The sequence below is a fragment of the Sphaeramia orbicularis genome, chromosome 11 (assembly GCF_902148855.1).
Source record: "Sphaeramia orbicularis chromosome 11, fSphaOr1.1, whole genome shotgun sequence".
In the NCBI taxonomy this organism is placed as follows: Eukaryota; Metazoa; Chordata; class Actinopteri; order Kurtiformes; family Apogonidae; genus Sphaeramia; species Sphaeramia orbicularis.
In genome coordinates this window covers 17,093,965-17,112,856 of record NC_043967.1, presented here as the reverse complement: position 1 = coordinate 17,112,856, position 18,892 = coordinate 17,093,965, and the positions used below count along the sequence as shown (strand labels likewise).

Below are 18,892 nucleotides of genomic sequence, written 5' to 3'. Positions count from 1 at the left end.
GTTAAAGCTGAATAAACAGCCTAGCCTGGCTGGATTAAACTAAGCAAATAGTTCAGATCCTTCCATCGGTGAGTACTGCAGTGGTTAATAATATTTCAGCTGTAACAGGTTCTTTAACTAATTGAAATATTGCATGTGCGAGTTGTAGAACATCTCTATTTCTAAAGAAAAGATTTTCAGATTAGAGTTATTTTCAGATTAGAGTTATCCATCTTTGTCTTACCTTCAGGCCCACAAAGGTACTGCAGTCAGGTCAGTCTGTCTGTCAGTCTGCATGTCCTCCTGTCCCCACCTGAACCCAAAAACTACATTACCTTGTGACAAAAAATGTTACACAAGATAGGTGTTCTACATCTTAGTCCTCTTTGAAGATGGTCCAGATCTTTTTTAAAGATTCTTCACTATTGGGACCACTTCGTGACATATCTGTGTTTGTCAGGAAAATGAAAGCAGTTGTTGCTCTGAAAAAATACCCACATGCTCGTCAAATAGATGATTGACAGCCTATTTCTGAATCTGCCACATCTGATAGCCATTCCTGGACTCAGCTTTCAAAATACTCAACCTGGTAACCATACTAACAATACTAACAGTGAAATCACATCAGCTCCACCCCAAGTTACTTCAAACAATGGATAACAGAAACACGATTCCACATCCAGGGAGTATGTTCTAAAGGTCAAGGAATTGATTCATTCCATATTTCCTCAAATATAAACCCAGAGTCAATTACAAGCATGGTCTCTAATAATAGCCAGGGGCAAGGACAACATGAACAAATAAAAGCTGGGCCTCAATTACAGGCCAAAAAAAGAAGAAAAAAAAAACAGCAAGAAGGATAAACGTCAGGTACCTGTCATGTAATGTGCTGCGAGTTAAGCACAATGTTCACCTCTCCAAGTATAAACAATACAACAATATAAACAAACCAGCTGTTTTCAACACTTTATTGTTCTTGATCACTCATTTTAAGTGTTATTGTCTGAGTGCAGTCACTGCAGGTGTGTGTCTTGCTTCTAAAGAAAAAAAACATCAATTTGCAGAAATTTACAAGAATACACCAAGACAACTATTTGAGAAAATGCAAATTTTTCTTTGAATGTACTTACAACATAGTAGAATTATTCAGCAGGCAAACAATGTAAAGGAGTGATGATCTGCAATCTCTGATAGTCTATTTAATTGCATTTTTATCTCTAATGTGTAAACATTATTCAATGTCTTGCAGTGCAATACTATCCAAACAATGCTAGAAGGTGAAGTAAGTAACACAGTCAGCTTTTACACTGTGTTTATTAGTGCTAAGGGTTTTTAAGTAATCACCAAAAGTCGGGACACCTGTAAGAATTCCTTGCATCAGCTCTCAAGGCTCATCTTTTCTTCCATTGCTGCAGAGAACCTTAAAGTGGTTTCATCAATACTTATTCTGAAAATGACATTATTTATTCATTTTCTTTTACCACTTACCTTGGTTCTATTTCAGGTCACTAACTGGCCTTAAACTGCTTACATTTCAATAAAACTTTTGACTGATTGTGAATCTGCTCTCATCAGTTGTCATAAAGGGGAGACAAGTGATATTTGTAGCAGGATGCAAGTCACGATGGTTGGATGATGGTGCACATGTATGTGATTAGTCATCAGTGAATGGACCTCCAATTAGTTCATCAGAAACAAATTTAATCAGTTTATTGCTGACTTGATGCAATCATTTTCTTACAGAGAATAGTAAACAATCTTTACATTGTGGTGGTGGTGGTGGGTGAACATATGTTTTGCTGCGGGAGGATATAACTGCCAATTATGACAGAATGAACAAATGGACTGATTGTGAAAACAGTTATTAGGTTCTGCTCTATAGCTGACAGAAAAGCTATCTGGGTTTAAAATGAGAAGGACTAATAAAACATACAATTTTAATTCATCACCTTGAGCTGTGGGAAATTACTGTCTTCGTTTTATAAACCAAACCATGTAGGTTATTTAAAAAAAAAAAAAAAAAAAAACACACAGCGTGATTGATAATAAAAATAACAGTTGCAGCCCGTCTTTGTAGAATTATTTGTCATCAGAAACATCACAGGAGCCACTTTAATAGCAATTACAACAGTGATTACTTAGGCATGCAAAAAGGTTACTTTTCAAGCATCAGTCAACACAGCTGTGGCAACAACATATCACCATGCCTTTTACTGTAAGAGTTTAACCACACAAAATAATTACACATGAAAACAGTGTAAGTATCTTTGCACACACTGCCCCGCACTTATCCAAATTTGATGGTGTGGCCCGAAACATTATTTATTTAATAATGATTAATCTCAGTAAAGCTACAGCCGATGCAGAACAAAACACACGAACGGGTGGTGAATAGATAAAAAGGTAAATGCAAATAAAGGGAATGGAAACAGATTTCACAAATAATTATGTGTATCCGCATGTGTGGATCAATAAGGAGGCTGCAAGGCTCACTCAATTCAAACAAGAAACAAACAGATACGCCGTATTAGGGGGGAAACAGCAACGAAACGTCACCAACTAAGAAGAGCTGCAGAGGTAAATGTTAAACAGTCTTTGACAAACCAGTGTTTTATGACCCAGACAAGCAGCTCGATTTGGGGTCTAAAGGTGAAGTGGACAAAATTACTCTAAGGTTTATCAGCTCCTAAATCAACAGCTCAGATAGTATATTATTGTGTGAAATACTAGTAAACATTATGATGATAAATCAACTTTTACTATCACATAACAGTAGTGGAGGAAAATGGACCTGCAACACACTTGGATGGAAACTTGACTAACAGCACAAGGGCAGCCGGACGTTCCAACATTTAAAATAGTTAAATTGTGACTCTAATGTCAACGCCCAGTGCCTAAAATATGACTGGTAAGATATCATCTAGACTGATGCTACATTCCACTTATTTTGAGAATAAAGTCTGCATTGTTTGTTTTTCTGGTTGTTTTCTGGCAATTTCCAAGTCTTTTTTTAGAATGACAGTGGACAGCTGACAAAAAAATGAGGAATTGAGAATGACATCTGACAAAGGTCTCCAACAGGACATGCATCACATTACAGGTCAATCCCACAGCCACTGGGACTCTAGTCTGTTCAGTGTACATGTGTTCTGGCTGGAGGAAGCACACTCATCCCACTGAAAATGATCTTCATTAACATGTATTTACATTTCTTCATTTCTATCAGTGATGGACCAGATTATCTCTTTTTCTCCTTTTTCCTTCACAACACATTTTGACAGATTTACAACTTAAAATAATGGATGCAGCATTTATGGAAAGTTACAGTAAGGTCCAAGGTTTTTTAAAATAGAAATGCAAAAATCCAAATGTTTCTTATCAAAATAATATATTTTTATTCAACATGGCCTCTATCATCCAATAGGAAAAAAAAATGCTTCATGTTATGCTCTATTGTTTATTTCATTGTCATAAATCACACTTTATGACAATATTTTTCAGCATTCAGACAACACCGAGCAATCTTCAATGATGCAGATTCACAGTGTTTTATGTTTAGTTGATATACAAACATATGATTAAGCCGGGGTGATTAAAAAAACAAAAAATAACATTACAATACAATGCTTGTTTTGTATTTGGGGATCATTTTATTTGCATTTCCTGCTAAACAATAAAAAAATAATAATAAAATAAACAAGATGATTGAGTTCGTTGTTGTTTTAATCTTACACATTCATGTACTGATCCTAAACAAACATTTTATCATGAGAATTGTTTGGAATGTTCTATGTCCGTATCTCTGAAGATTTTCGCTGCTTGTAAATGTTTGTCATGTTCACTACGAAGAGATTAACCCATAAAGACCCAGTGCTTTTTTGTGTCAATTCCCAAATAAATTTCTCTCTAGATTTCACCTTGTTAAGTGATTTATCACCATTTATTATAATATTATCCTCTGCATTTTGTGTTTTTTCAGTGAGAATCCTGTATTTTCATATATTTAATGTACTGATCATGTAGATGTTCATTAAAGCTCTGATTAAAGTTGAGGGTTATTATATCAAAAACAGAGAAAACTGAAGAAAAAGTGACTCTTAGCAAATACATCATTAACTAAACATAAACCCACTGTCTCCATCCACTGTTACTGATCCAACTCCATGGGTTTTACTGGTGAATCCATGTTGTAGAAGATGACAGTGTTTCCATGTTCACTACGGAGCCTCTGAACATCCAAATGGGTCATATCTGATGACCATGAAAAGATTACAAATTGCATTTTACACCAATTATTTACATGTATTGACAGGATTAGTCGATCAACAGGTATTAAACATTTCAAATCAGTAGATGATTTTGGTCGCAGGTGGATGTTTGGGTCTTTATGCATTACAACCTCAAATAAACAATTTGGTTTTTGCTACTTTTACTCAACCTTTAAACTTGAATGATAAATACAGATTTTTGCATTCCTCATTATAAATATCAAGATCAATCAATATATGACATTTTTTCTTACTCATGTTAACATTTTTACCATAATCATCCAGCCTTATTTCTATTCACACTAAATCTGAGATCCTTCTATGTTGACATCCAGCAGGTGATATGTCATTATTTACGTTATGCCTGTGTCAAATTGTATTAGCTGCTAAAATCAAAATAATTCTACAGTTAATGTGTATACTGCTTCGTTTTTGACCATTCACCTTCATATTTTTGCAGCAACTATATTTGGACAGTAGTATTAGAATTAGTAGTAGTAATAATAATAATAATAATAATAATAATAATAATAATAATAATAGCTTTATTTGTATAGCACCTTTAAAAACAAAGTTTACAAAGTGCTTTGACAGACAAAGCAGAGGGCACAACAGCAGGATACAAGAAGCAAGTAAAAACTAAAACTAAAGCAACACAATAAGAGAGATGTGTACAACAAATGCAAAAAACATGACAGTTTGAATAAATTAAGCGAATCAGAGTAAAGAGGGCAGGGATAACGTAACATGATGCTGTCAAATCAATGCAAAAAATGAAGAAATGAGATAAAAGAACATCATGTATGAGAATATAAATTAATAATCAAACAGGATAATAATCAATTTTAAAAAATTAAAATTAAAAAAAAATCAATGTAGTAGTAGTAGTAGGAAAAAGAGAAGGAGGAGGCGGAGTAATAGCATCATCACCAACATTATTATCATTACAACTATATCTATTATTTTGTGAATTAACTGTATATATTTTGACATGCTTTGGTGAAAATTTGAGCATTCTTGGGAGAATGAATAGTCTTTGTAATCATTTCATATGAAGTGTTTAATTTGATGCAGAGCCAATGTGCTGTATGGTGTTGTTAACTAGATATGATGGATTTGACTATCAGTGGGTATAGGATCACACACAGCCTCTGGTAGTGATTCATCCAATAACAGCTGATTAATATGAGTAAAACGATATCCACTCGGGGCTTTTCTGTGGCTAACACTGATTAATTCAGGATCCTTAGGTTACCCTGTAGGCACACTTCAGCTGACTTGCTGTTTATCGCTGCCAAGTTGTAATCTGTCACAGTGACCTGAGGATACCTTCGCAGTCACTGCTTCACTTCATCCACACAAACTGTTGGCATCCGTGGGGCCAACTGCAGAGCCTTCAGCTGCGTGTCCTGATGACACAGAGATAAATGGACCACACTGCAACACCGCCACGGCGCGCACACCTACTGTACTGTGGACTCAGGAGGACACACCACAACACACCCCGAACACCACCGGCACGCGCAGGCACGGTCTGCTGAGCGGCTCCGCGTGCGTGACAGTTCGCCGGAGTTTGCATACGACGGTTGGAACGCACGTGCAAGCGCAATATAAAGCCCACGAGCGACCGCTGGAAGGCTACCTTGCTAGCAAAAATTAAGCGTTCAATGAATTAAAAACCCTTTCAACAGCTTTGTGAAAGTATAAAAACACCGCAGCCTCCCTTTAGCTTATCATTAGTAAGCAGTGTTGCGATATTATACTCAAACTAAGTGTCTGTCAGCAACTGTGAATTCATTATGTTGTGTATTTAGCTGAAATTCCACTAAAACATCCGTGCGTTTTCACTGCTATTACAGACAAACATTCAAAGTTGTCCATGTGATACACGTACATCGCATTCTGTGTCAGATACTCACATATACTAGACGCCAGCTGTATTAACAGGCTCCCATCGGCTGCTGCTGCTGCTCGGGCACAAGATGAAGCGGCAGTGCCTGCAGCAGCGGTTCTGTGGAAAAGTGCTTTATGGAGATAATTAGTCCAGAAAAGCGGTGGGCTCAGCTCATAACACGCCTGTTCCGTGGCCCAAATCAAATCCTGTCAGCTCGCTGTCGGTTGTGGTGCTGTTTCACTGTGTGTGTACACGCTGTGGATGTATTATTAGAACACACACGTCCACTTTACACACACACATACACACACAAACACATGCACACACCGACAGGGCTTCACGGTGGAGCTCCCTCCCTTTTCCCCCCACACTCCCTCACTCTCCGAAGACGTCACTGAGAGACGCAGACTCGGATGCTGCGTTTACACTCTGTGGGAAACAGCGGAAAGATTAGCTCAAAGTATTTGAACCAGGAAATGTTTTCAAAAAAAATACCGATTAGTTAAATAGTCTGTCATTAAATATTAATCATTATAATCGATTACAAATCATACTCATAATTACAGCTACAATTATAGTTTTATTGAACTCACATGGCCTGTAGAGTATTACCAGTGGATTATTTCCATGTAGCTATTAACCCTCCGGTATCCAGGTGCGCCTTTTAGGTACTCTTCGCACTTCGTTATAAAAAACTTCATATTATTTTTCACAATTTAAATAAGGTTAGAATTCAAAAGTTGTTCTTTTTTGCATGATCTTTAAAATTCTGGCCACCAACTAAAATGTGCGCATTGTAAACAAAAGAAAATTACAAGACTAGCATCTGTCTCCCGAGTGTGTCTGAAACGCACTATTTCTTCCATTTGATATGTATGATTAGGGCTGACCTTGATTTACAAAAATAAAATCAAATTAGAGCAGAAAAATAAATCAATATATAATATTTAATAGTTTGATTTATAGGTGTGCCTTTTTGGCACACTTGGTGACCAGTGGCGGCTGCTCGTCTTTCAGACAGGGGAAGCTCATTGTTGGCTTACATTTAAAAAAAAAAAAAAAAAAAAAAAAAAAAGACTTAAGAAAATGCTCAGTAACCTTATCGTACCAAGTGGGCGTCTTTCCCAGGGACTGGACCAGTGTCCTCTCTGCTTAGACGGCCTTGGCCCATTGTGTTGTGGGTGTAAGACTTCAGCCTTTTTAAACAAGAGATGCTCCTTTCACTCCGACCTAGCCGACAGTTTGATTGATTTAACTATCTACAAAACTATATTAAACTCGAACAAGAAATGATTAAATTATGTAACTGAAACAAGAAAACGCTGAAATTATGTTAAATTGAAACAAGGAAGTCCAATGAGTGTGTTTCATTTACAGTGCAAGAAATGAACGAGTAATTTCGTAGTAGTTTCTCTATTGAATTCACAGCAGAATGTGTGACGGTATTAAACAAAACTGTGTCAGTGAAGGAGTAGATCTGAAAACAGCTGTCAATCAAACGGGATTCAGCCTTTCGACCTCCAATCAGCATGTAGGATTCTGGCGTCCAGCCCGGCCGAGCTCCGCCCACAGCTCCATTCACCCCCAGAGACGCCCGGCGTCTGGGGGCGGGACAACATCGTGGCATTTATCCAATTACCGTCCAGTTTTGACGCAATGAAAAAACTGTTCCACTCAGTCCCATTGAAGCGCAGAGACGCCCACAGTTTACGGACAAACGCACTGAGCAGAGATTTATGAGAAAACAGCGCAACGGGAATGGATGAGAAGTGAACAACATCGCGTCCGTTGGTTTGTGATAAAGCTGATTCTGAATGAACTCATCTGTGAGATGAACGTGTTCTAACACATTTGTAGTCAATAAAATGTCAACACAACCGAACATATTTAACCATTTAATTTTCGTAATTTTAGGGGAAGCCGGGCTTCCCTTGCAGTCCATGAGAAATCGCCACTGTTGGTGACAGATGCTAGTATTTTTTAACATGTGACCTAGCGCCAGAAATAATAATGCAAATCAACTGATGTTGCTGTTAATCATTGACATATATGCCAGGCTGCAAAAATCAAGTAATATGTGATCCACTTTTTATGTAGTATACTGAAAAAAAATTTTTTTGTGTGTGTGTTTTTTGCATCCAAAGAAATGGTTTGTTTACATTATAAACACGGCATTTAAAGGGTTAAAAAATGTGACAGTTATTGAGTATTTGGTATTTTTATTTACGGCTCAAATTGATGAAATAGAAAAAAAGTGTAAAAGAATTAAAAACAAACTGTTTGAAAAAAATTTTTTGACATTATTCCACAAGTGTGCCGAAAGGGCAAACTTGGTGCTTAGTAAGGGCCGTGCTGGACAGGATACCGGAGGGTTAAATCACCCATTTACCAAAGTAATAAAGCCAAAAAAAGAACAGAAATATTGATACACATAAACAATACTGAGTCAACTTGTAATAGTCATGAATTACACTAACAACATGTATCTGTATGAAGTTGTGTTAACGTCCAAGACTTTTTATATCTGAATTTTTTTCATATCAGGTGGAAAACAGTAAAGAAACACCACCATACATGAAGAGCTGCAAATGTAAATGTTAAACAGAGCTTTAGACAAACCAGTCTTACATGATCCACACCAGTGGATCAGTTCTAAAGCGAAGGCAGCCTCAGGTTTTTGGACAAAATACCTCTAAGCTTTATCAGCTCTTCCATCAGCAACTCAAATAGTATATTACTATATGAAATATAAGTAAACATTATGATCCTGACTAAATTCTTACTATAATTTAACAATAGTGGAGGAAAATGCACCTGCAATTCACTTGGATGGACACCTGAAAGTTGTATTAAGGTCCAAGATTTTTAAAACCAGAGCTGCAAAAAGCAAGATACTTTTCACATCCAGATAATGTATATTTATTTGGTCACATTCTACAGTTTACATTTGTCACTCATGGAAACATATACAGTTAGTCTCTATCATCCGAAGGTTGAAAAAAAAATATTTGTGTCATGCTCTATTGTTTATTTTATTGTGTTATAAATCACGTGTTTTATGGAAATATTTTGCAGCATTCAGTCAACATTGTGATCTTCAACACACTGCACTTGCAGGAAGGGTTTTATTTTTACTTGATTTATTAATATTTTGGTCTCTTTGATAAAACAGTAATGATCATTTCCGTGCTAAAAATCATTTCACTTTACACACACATGCACGCACCAACAGTGCTTCACAATATAGCCCTCTCCTTTTTGTATCTCTGTTATTATTAGTCTTGTTGAACATTAAAAATAATGTAGTATGTTATAGAATTGCATATATATGTACAGACAGATAATAAATTAAAGGTCCAGTCTGTGTCCAATTTAGGGAGACTTTGGAAGATGTAACTGCAAAAATGGAAAATACTATTGCTGAAAATGCAGCTGAGGTATGTTTTACAAATGCAGATGTACAGACAAATTAAAGAGAAAAGCAACAAATGACAGTTTTGATATATTCTGCACACTGAGGCAAATTATAATTTATGCAGGCTATAACTGCCTTGTGCACTATCAGTGAACAGATGTTATGAAGTTAGTCAGTGAAAAGTGTAAGCTAATGGCCTAGTGATAGTAGAACACAGTCATGTAGAATACAGAGTGACGTAGGAAGTGGCTAAAAAAATGACTAATAAGAGTCACTATGCTTCTAATATGTATGCTACATAAAGGTGAATATCTGTCGTTTTCCTACTCTAGCAATGACTAACACCCTGGCTGTCATTTCAAAGATATGTTCATGTCATCTTTAAAAAACACAAGGATGTATAAGACATGTGTTTATTGGTTTGACACTCTAGGAAAAAGACCAGAATATCTATGACACAATACATGCATCAGCCCTCTCAGAACTGCCAGACCACTTCAGATGTGTTAGTCATCGTTCTGATTCAAGATATTCAGACTTTCACTGTTAATACCATAGATCTTCTTCCCTTGTGCTGTATAGAAACTGCATGTCTCAGGATTGTGAAGCCCAGCAGAGGGTAGTGTACCACTCTATTGAGACCTTGTTACTTTGCAAGAGACACCCGAAGATATAAAAATGTATATACAGTTGCGGAAAAAATTATTAGACCATCAAGTCATCAAAAACAATGGTTATGCAATCAAGTACTAACTCCTGTGTGAATCATGTGACTAATACAGACAGAAAAGAAAACATGGAATGTCTAAAAGCACTGTTTTTGGCAGTACAATGGCATAGATATTGATGTAAGAACTGAAGTGATTTTGGTTATTATCACGAAACATGGAAAACAGCTAGATACCAGCTCTGAAATTAAACTCTTATGAGCTATTTTTGCTGTTATCATTATATTTGTCCAAACAAATGTACCTTTAGTTGTACCAGGCATTAAAATTAACATGAAATAGAAGAAAACAAGGATGGTCTAATAATTTTTTCTGTGACTGTATATATGTATGTTGTGTCAAAGAAATATAAGTCATCTCCATGCTTTTTTTGTTCAACTAATTAACTGTTTTGGACTGCATGGGCACAGAATGAGCTGCAAAACACTAAGCTATGAGTCTTTATTTACTGTATTTTACACAAGGCATTAATTAGTCAGTGCTGTTATGGTGGGTCAGCCTCCTCTGTTACATGACTTTTCCCATTTGTGCAGTGCATGTTTAGTTGCCCTGTCCACCAGTTAACAGTTTTACAGGCTGCTTTTACAGGCACCATACCATTCCCTGGGAGTATTTTTTGTGTTTTTTTCCCCACATCCAAACAGTGCAGACTGCAGGTTTATACCTGTCTTAAATCCAAAGTTATGTGGCTGTTCACATTTATTGCTGATTTAACAGAGGCTTTCCCGGTTCAGACAGAATACTCAGGTACTGATCAAATGTTAACGCTCAGAAGACACAGTCTTAAACTAGTACAATTTTATCCATTTTGAGAGATTGCAAACCACAGAGTAAATTATCTCTTGTGAAGACATCCACATTTTTTTCCTTCTTAAAGCACTGTAAAATAACACCACTTTACACATAGCTGTTATTGCTACTGTAATGAAACACTTCCACAGCGCTCAGCTTCAGCCCACGGGATCCTCTGAGGACTTACAATTTTATAAGCAGCTACGATAGCATTAAAAAATGCTTAGTAATTTCCTAAAATACTTGAGCACTGTAGTTTTAAGTAAAATCACTGAAAAAAGAAGAAATCATACATTTGCAGGGTGCAAATTAGTCCACATTTGTTGCATAGGGAGTATTTCCAGAAGCAGACAGTTTATGAGAGGCTGAGACAGAATGTTGTGGCTCATTAATAATTTCTTTTCAACAGTGACTTCTATAACGGAAATATATCTGGCTTTTGTCATGAATAGAATACTCCTTAATATGATGAGATCTCATTTTCTTTAATGTTTATATGAGATTTTGTTATATAAATATAGGATTTCACCAGAAATCCAGAGGAAATATCACAGCTGAAAACTGCTCTGTTGTCTGTTTTTGTTTTTGTCTTTATGTTAGACTATTGTGATTCATTGTCACTTCATGAAAACATTGCATAATTTCCATTTTTCCCCTTGCTCATGAAAGCAGCATATCTACCCCCTCTTTCTGCAGAGCGGGAAAATTAGAGCTCTGATTGGTTGACAGAAAGACCGATGGCTTGCTCCTGTGCTAGATAAATAGTTGAGACCCCCAGCAGCTGACCAGTCAGCTCCCTCTGCCACGGTGATGTATGTAGTCTCTGCAAAGCCATAATACAGTCATCCTGCTGCCAGGCTGCTGCCCGCTGCAGCTGCACTGTGACAGGAGCAGCAGCAGCGAGCCGCCCCGCACTGTCACTGCAAGGATGATCTGGTTTACCATTTGTTCTCCTTGCTTTTTGTATTAAAATCGTCCAAAGGGAGGGCTGAGTCACACAGGTGGAAATGGATATTCATTTATCAGAGTCCACAGTCCAATTCAGCTTCAATTGCTTCTCTTTTCTCTGCTGCATCTCACCATTGTGTGGAGAATCCCATTAGCCTGCTTGCTTTTATCACCCTGCTGAGTCAAAATTACCTGTTAGTAGCAAAACATTTCACATACAGAGTCATTATGTTTAATTTGAGCAAATAGTATGAACACAAAGACACACAGTATGTCATATGCAGTGTTGAAGAGATTCACATTTGTTCTGACTCTATGCAGGACTCGTCCAAATGCAGCTATTGGTGCAGTTGTCATGGAAATGGCCCGGTTGTCCTCACGTGACCTATGTGCAGAACGTCAGTCATAAGTGACTGCATATGTGAGGGCACTCTGATACCATTCAAAGATGCATTCTGGTGTCAGATGTATTTTCTGCCTGTTGTTGAGTTGGTCAGTGACCTTTGACCCTGTTCCAGAGGATGCTGTTAGAAGTTTTGACCTGGTGTTGTTTTGGCCTCTGATCCAGAGTCTCCAGAGAAGCATGCATAAAAAGGCAACAAGTGAAAAATACACAAGAAGCTGTGGGATAGCCTATATTTTAATTCAATTTGTAGACTACAAAACCTAAAACACACCCTCAATAAACTGAAATTGTAATAATGATAATAAAAATAGGACGAGGACAAAGCCATCTTTTATCACAAAGGTAATAATAGAATAAAGATTTACTTAAAATCAGTGAGGGCTAGTACACTTGCTGTTGAATAATACTTTACAATGATCTAAAACACACAATAATATAGAATAAAAGGCATAAATGTGTACAAGATATGACAAGATACAAGATATTATGCAAAACTTCAGCTGCAGACAGCGGCTGAGTGTTTTTTGTGAAATATTTTAGTTCACAAAGAGGTATCAAAGAGTTAATTTTCCAGGTTTCAGTTAGTCAGAGCTTAACTAAAAGCAGATCGTCCAAGCTTCAGATATTATGTAATACTGTAATGTGTTATCTGAAGTCCAAAACTGTGATCATGTCTCATTTGAATCACTTTCAGTGTTCCCAGTGTGGGCCGCAACTGACTGCAGTTTTATAGTAAATACACAGTTAAAGGAAGCTCATTCAGATTGTTTCAAATACAGCCAAAATCAGCCACATACTTGACTCTAATCCCACAGTGATACAGCAGCACTGAACTGTGAGTATACATTGATTTTTTTTTTTCCACTCACATTCATTTTTCTAGTGAAAAAAAACACTTGAAAGCCTTTTTATGACTGTTCTGTTTCACCCGTAAGCCTGACTCTCTGCAGGCGGCTGATATAAAGCCACTGTTTGACTGTGGAGATGATTTGTATCCAGTTCTAACCTGCTTAAGCCAGTTGGTGAGGGTTCGGGATTCCCAGTGCAGACTGGTAGACCCTGAGCTCATGTCTCCAGACACTTTGCAGCATCACAGCCTCTGTCTCCTGCTCATCTCCTGTTTTATCATGCGTGGGAGGATGGGATGTGTAATCCTGCTTTCAACTCTCACGCTAAAAGATTTGGATAAAATGCCTTGTTTTGTTCATGCATGGGATTTGGCATGGAAACAGGTGCATGTGCACTCAGGCCTGACTGCATATCAACACTGGCCTTTATTGAAGAAAAATGGAAAATGCTTAACATGGAAATGTTCTTTGCTTCATATATTGAAGAACATGAAGAATATTTGGCTTCACTTTTCTAGCAGCCCTGTCAGTCTGTAAAGCTGTTCTTAAAGAAAATTCCTCAAAACACGTGGAGAAAAAGCTAATTCAGTCTCATTTGAAGTGTTATCAGAAGATGGAAATGAATCTCATTCTCAGAATTAAGTAGTGAGGGGGTGTAATAACTTGATTAGCCCTGACTACAGCTTGTAAAACAGCTCTCTGGTGGCTCTCTGCTGTTTACATTGCCCGTTATCATTTTTATTTGTTCTCAATAACCACACCTGGAGAACCTCTGCTGTTTTATTTACACCATGATTTTTCTCTTTCTTATCAGTCAATTGACTTACCTGCCAGTTTCTTTTGTTGCTGTGTCTGTTCGTGGTTTGTTGTTGGTTTATGTATGGGAGTCTTTTGTTTTCTAAATGAATTTAGTAAATAAACCAAATAAAAAAAGATTAACACAGCAAAAAAACAAAACAAAAAACACAGTGACAGTCCTCACTATCTCTCTATATTACATGGAAAGACACATAGGATAATGACTGAAACGTTCAGTATTAATGTTAAATGTCACTCACAAGATCAGTGTGATATTCTACTTTTGTATCTGTTTTTTTTTTAATTCCACCAACACCTTCTTAACCTCATAAGCATGCTTAAATTGCAGACAAACAGGAAAGTAAAACAGTTTATTGTGTTGTTTATAGGGCTGTCAAAATTAACACGTTAACACGGATTACTCCATCATCATGATTAATCTGATTAAAAATTTTAGCACAGTTAACCCATCTGCAGCACAGAATGACTCTGAACGTCTCAGCCAACACATCTGGGGCAGTTTGTCCAAATACAGTTACTATCACACATGTGCAAATGGAGAGTTGATCCGGTAGTGACAGGCAGCAGAACCAACCCATAAAGATAGAAGACACTAAACAGCACGTTGGCCCTCTGGATGGAAATATGAGTAGGAAAAAAAACAAGACGGAACAGTTGTTTAAAGCTGTTTTGTTGAAACTGTTGAAGGTGTTTAATAAACATGTTAAGTGCATATATATTCCCTTCTTTGTTGAGTCTGTTTGCTCATGCAAAATGAAACACTACAGTGCTACTTTTATATCAGTTCCCAAATTACATTTTCTCTATATCTAACCTTTCTTAAGTGATTTATCACCATATATTATAATATTATCCTCTGTATTTTTTCTTTTATCAGTATAAATCTGGTATTTTCGTGGTTCAAGTACATGTAGTATATAAACGAAATTAAATCAGCACTCAGGACCAGCAATGTATATAGTAAAAATCCTGTAAAATGAATCCTATATTAAAAATAATAACAATAAAACCTGATAATAACAGTAAAATCTAATCATAAATAATGAGTAAATAATGCATAAATACTATTTGTATTTTACTGACTGATCAGTGTAGATGTTCTTAAAAGTTCAGATAAAAGTTGAGGGTTATTATTATATCAGAAACAGAGAAAAATGCAGAAAAAGTTACTTTTACTTTTAAAATCTCTCATTAACTGAACACAAACCCAGTGTTTCCATCCACTGTCATTGATCCAACTCCATGGGTTCTACTGGTGAATCAATGATGTAGAGCACAGGTGTCAAACATGTGGCCCGGGGGCCAAATCCGGCCCGCCAAATGGTTCAATCTGGCCCCTGGGATGAATTTGTGAAATGCAAAAATTACACTGAAGATATTAACAATCAAGGATATTAAAATAATTTTAGGTCAATTCAATCTAAAGTGGATCAGACCAGTAAAATACTATCATAATAACCTATAAATAATGAAAACTGTCAATTTGTCTCTTTGCTTTAGTGTAAAAAAAAGTTAAATTACACAAAAATGTTTTCATTTACTGACTAGCCTTTTACAAAAAATGTGAATATCTGAAATGTCTCAAGAGAAGTATATGGAATTTTGATAATATTCTCCCTGTTATTTTATGTTTTGTATATTTGTAGATCCACTGTGATCTCTAAGTTGTGATTCACATGTATAAATGATAAACTAAGGCATAATATTGTTAATATTGCACTTATTTTACTAAAGAATTTTCAGGTTGTTCATATTTGTTCATGTTATGGTCAAGTACAACTCTTAGATATAAACATTTTCATTATGGAATTTCCTTTTTTCACTCAAAAGTTCTTATCCTATTATTTATATTATTTTACTGGTCCAGCCCACTTTAGATCATATCAAGCTGTATGTGGCCCCTGAACTAAAATGAGTTTGACACCCCTGATGTAGAAGATGACGGTGTTTGTACGTTCACTATGGAGCCTCTGAATGTCCAAATGGGTCATATCTGATGACCATGAAAAGATGACAAACTGTATTTTACACCAAATGTTTACATGTATTGATAGGATTAGTGGATCAACAGGTGTTAAACCATTTATATCAGATGATTTTGGTAGATGGTGGAAGTTTGGGTCTTTATGGGTTAAATGACCTTTGCCGCAGCAGAGATGGTGGCGTTTCTGGATCGTGTTCACATATGACCTCTTCTTTACATGATACAGTTTTAACCTGCATTTGCAGATTGCACAGACAGTGATTTCTACAAGTATTCCTGAAATTATACAGAGATTTCCATCACCGAATCAGGCCTGGTTTTAATGCCGTCTGAGGGCTGAAGATCACAGACATCCAATATTGACTTTCATCCCTGTCCCTTACACATACAGAGATTTCTCCAGAGTTTCAGAAACCTTTGATTATATTATGTTGAATGAAATTGTTCCACTTTTTGTAGATGTAATTTTTTGCTCGTTGGAGAACCTTTGCCCATTCACTTCTGAGAGACTAAAAGAGGCTGTTTTAATGCCCATGTTACTTTGTGTTACTGATCTGTTGATAATCAACCTCCTTAGTTGCAAAAAGTTCATCCAGCTGTTTCTTTTCGGTACCACACTATTTCAATCTTTGTTTCCCCTCTCTCAACTTTTTGGAGATCAGTTTCTGCTATAAAATTAAAAATGCCTTTTGTTTTTTTTCTTAACCCTTTCATGCATAAGTCACTCCAGTGGACAGTTATTCTCCAGCTGCTCTCTTGTATATTAATGGGTTTAGTTGTTTTAGTTCCATATCAGCCAACACAGTGGACACTTACGCATCATCTCATATCCTGACATTCATACCATTACTGTAACTTTGCTGTTCTTGATAAACCTGATCTGCACTAACATGTTTGAGTGTACATCAGTTGTTATTAGTTAGACAAGAAGGGTTTTTTTTTGCACATTATCTTGATGAAGTGAGGAATTAATAGCATTAGAATATGTTAAAATGTGAGAAGACATCAGATTAGCAGCATTAAACATGTTTTTATTTCATTGTTTTCATATCCTTCTCTGATATTGGGTTTTAAACACATGTTTCTTTACTTCAAAAATTAAATGCATGGATATTTTTGTAAGTCCACAGAAAAAAAAACTGGATCGCATTGTTTTTTTCATGCCTAAGGAGGAATAAAAACACTGAAGAAAAAAATCTTGACTAAGGTTCTCACGATTAATACATGAAAGGGCTAAAATGGCACATTTTCTGACTGTAAAAATCTAATTTCTTTGTTTTTTTGTGAATAAAATATGGGTTTGTGAGATTTGCAAATCATTGCTTTTGGTTTTTATTTACATTTTGCACAATGTCACAACTGTTTTGCATTTGGAGTTGTAAAAATATAAGCTGAAATGTCAGTTTTACATGCACTGAGTCAAGCTGCAGTGTCAGATTAAGCATGAGGACTGAATTAAATCCCAGTTTGAGTCTGTGCGATTTGTGAATTTACATATTAACGTTTAAAGTTGGAGTCAAATGCTAAAAATGCGAGATTTAAGGAGATGATTTGAGGATGTATATAAATTTCATGAGCTGAAAGGAAGTGAAACGTCAGGTGAAGTCAGTGATAATTTACTCATTCAAGCTTAATTGTTGATTTAAAGTAAATGCTCTAGAAGAAAAAAAAAGTCCATAGAGATGAGCCTTTCAAACCAAGTACACGTGCTGACGTCTCTCCAAGGTTAAAGACACAAAACCAGTGTAGTGCTCCTGCGTCTACAGCTGCTGCCTGTTTCTTCTCCCTAAACAGGGCCGGGCCTGTTTGCCATTTTCATGCTGCAATTATAAACGGATTATAAATGGATCAGCTTCATTACGGTGCATATAAACGCTCCTTTTCCACCTTGTTGAAGTGGGAAATGACTGAGGATGTGGGTTTGACAAAGGGCATTCTGTCTGCTCTCCATCTTCAGCCTGTCATCAGTCTTATTCCCTATTTCCCATCAGTCCTGCTGAGAATGCTCCTTCATCATGTGTCACCTTCACCCACTAGAGCCCAAAAATTATAGTCTGTGGCCGATTTTTTTTCCCATCTTGATTTGCCCCCTTTTCTCCCTTGTACACTATCACAATCAATTATCACATTTTCCATCCTCTTTCACTTCTTGACACTCCAGCTCATCTCCTCGTCTCTCTCTCTCTGGGCTGTCTGGGTGTATTTATATCACTGCTGAATAACTGAACCTCACAAATAGAGGATAATTGTTTATTGCTCTGTTTCATGACCATTAACCTCCCTGTTAAGCAGAAATAAACACACTGAGATTGTGGATGTACAGTTTATGAAGGACTCTCTTGGGAACAATAACCAGCTTTTCATGGACATCAATGAAAAAACTGTTTACGCATGAATCGATACCATGGGCTCGATCACAAGGCAGATTCATTCCAAATGAAAGAAAATATTCTTATCATTCCTTGTTTTGTGAGGATGTGAAGATTAAGTGTTAAACCGCAATGCATACATCCTATGTTGATTATGCAATAGAGAGATTTATATCTGTCCCATTTCGTTTGCACTAGAGACAGACAGATAAATTAGTTTGGCTGAATAATTAGCATAGACAAGGTGTTTTATCAGTTATCTGTATCAACAGACTTCATTTGGCATTACTGATGTTGATGATGGTCTGTTTTGCTTCTCAACTGTGTGTACAAGCGTAGATTTAAAATTCAGTTCAATTCAATTCAGTTCAATTCAATTCAATTCAATAACAGCTAAAAGCAATATCCCCACCTCTTCAATGTCCTCAATTTCCTGAGGGCT

At 36.5% G+C, this 18,892-nt stretch overlaps 1 protein-coding gene across 1 annotated transcript in view; it reads right to left on the bottom strand.

Moving 5' to 3' along the window:
• gabbr1b (gamma-aminobutyric acid (GABA) B receptor, 1b) overlaps window positions 1–6,427 on the bottom strand; it is a 325,006-nt gene extending 318,579 nt beyond the window's left edge. The window contains exon 1 of the mRNA XM_030147671.1: window positions 6,167–6,427. The gene's annotated coding sequence lies outside the window, so the exon portion shown is untranslated. The remainder of the gene's footprint in view (window positions 1–6,166) is intronic.
• Between the last annotated feature and the right edge of the window lie 12,465 nt (window positions 6,428–18,892).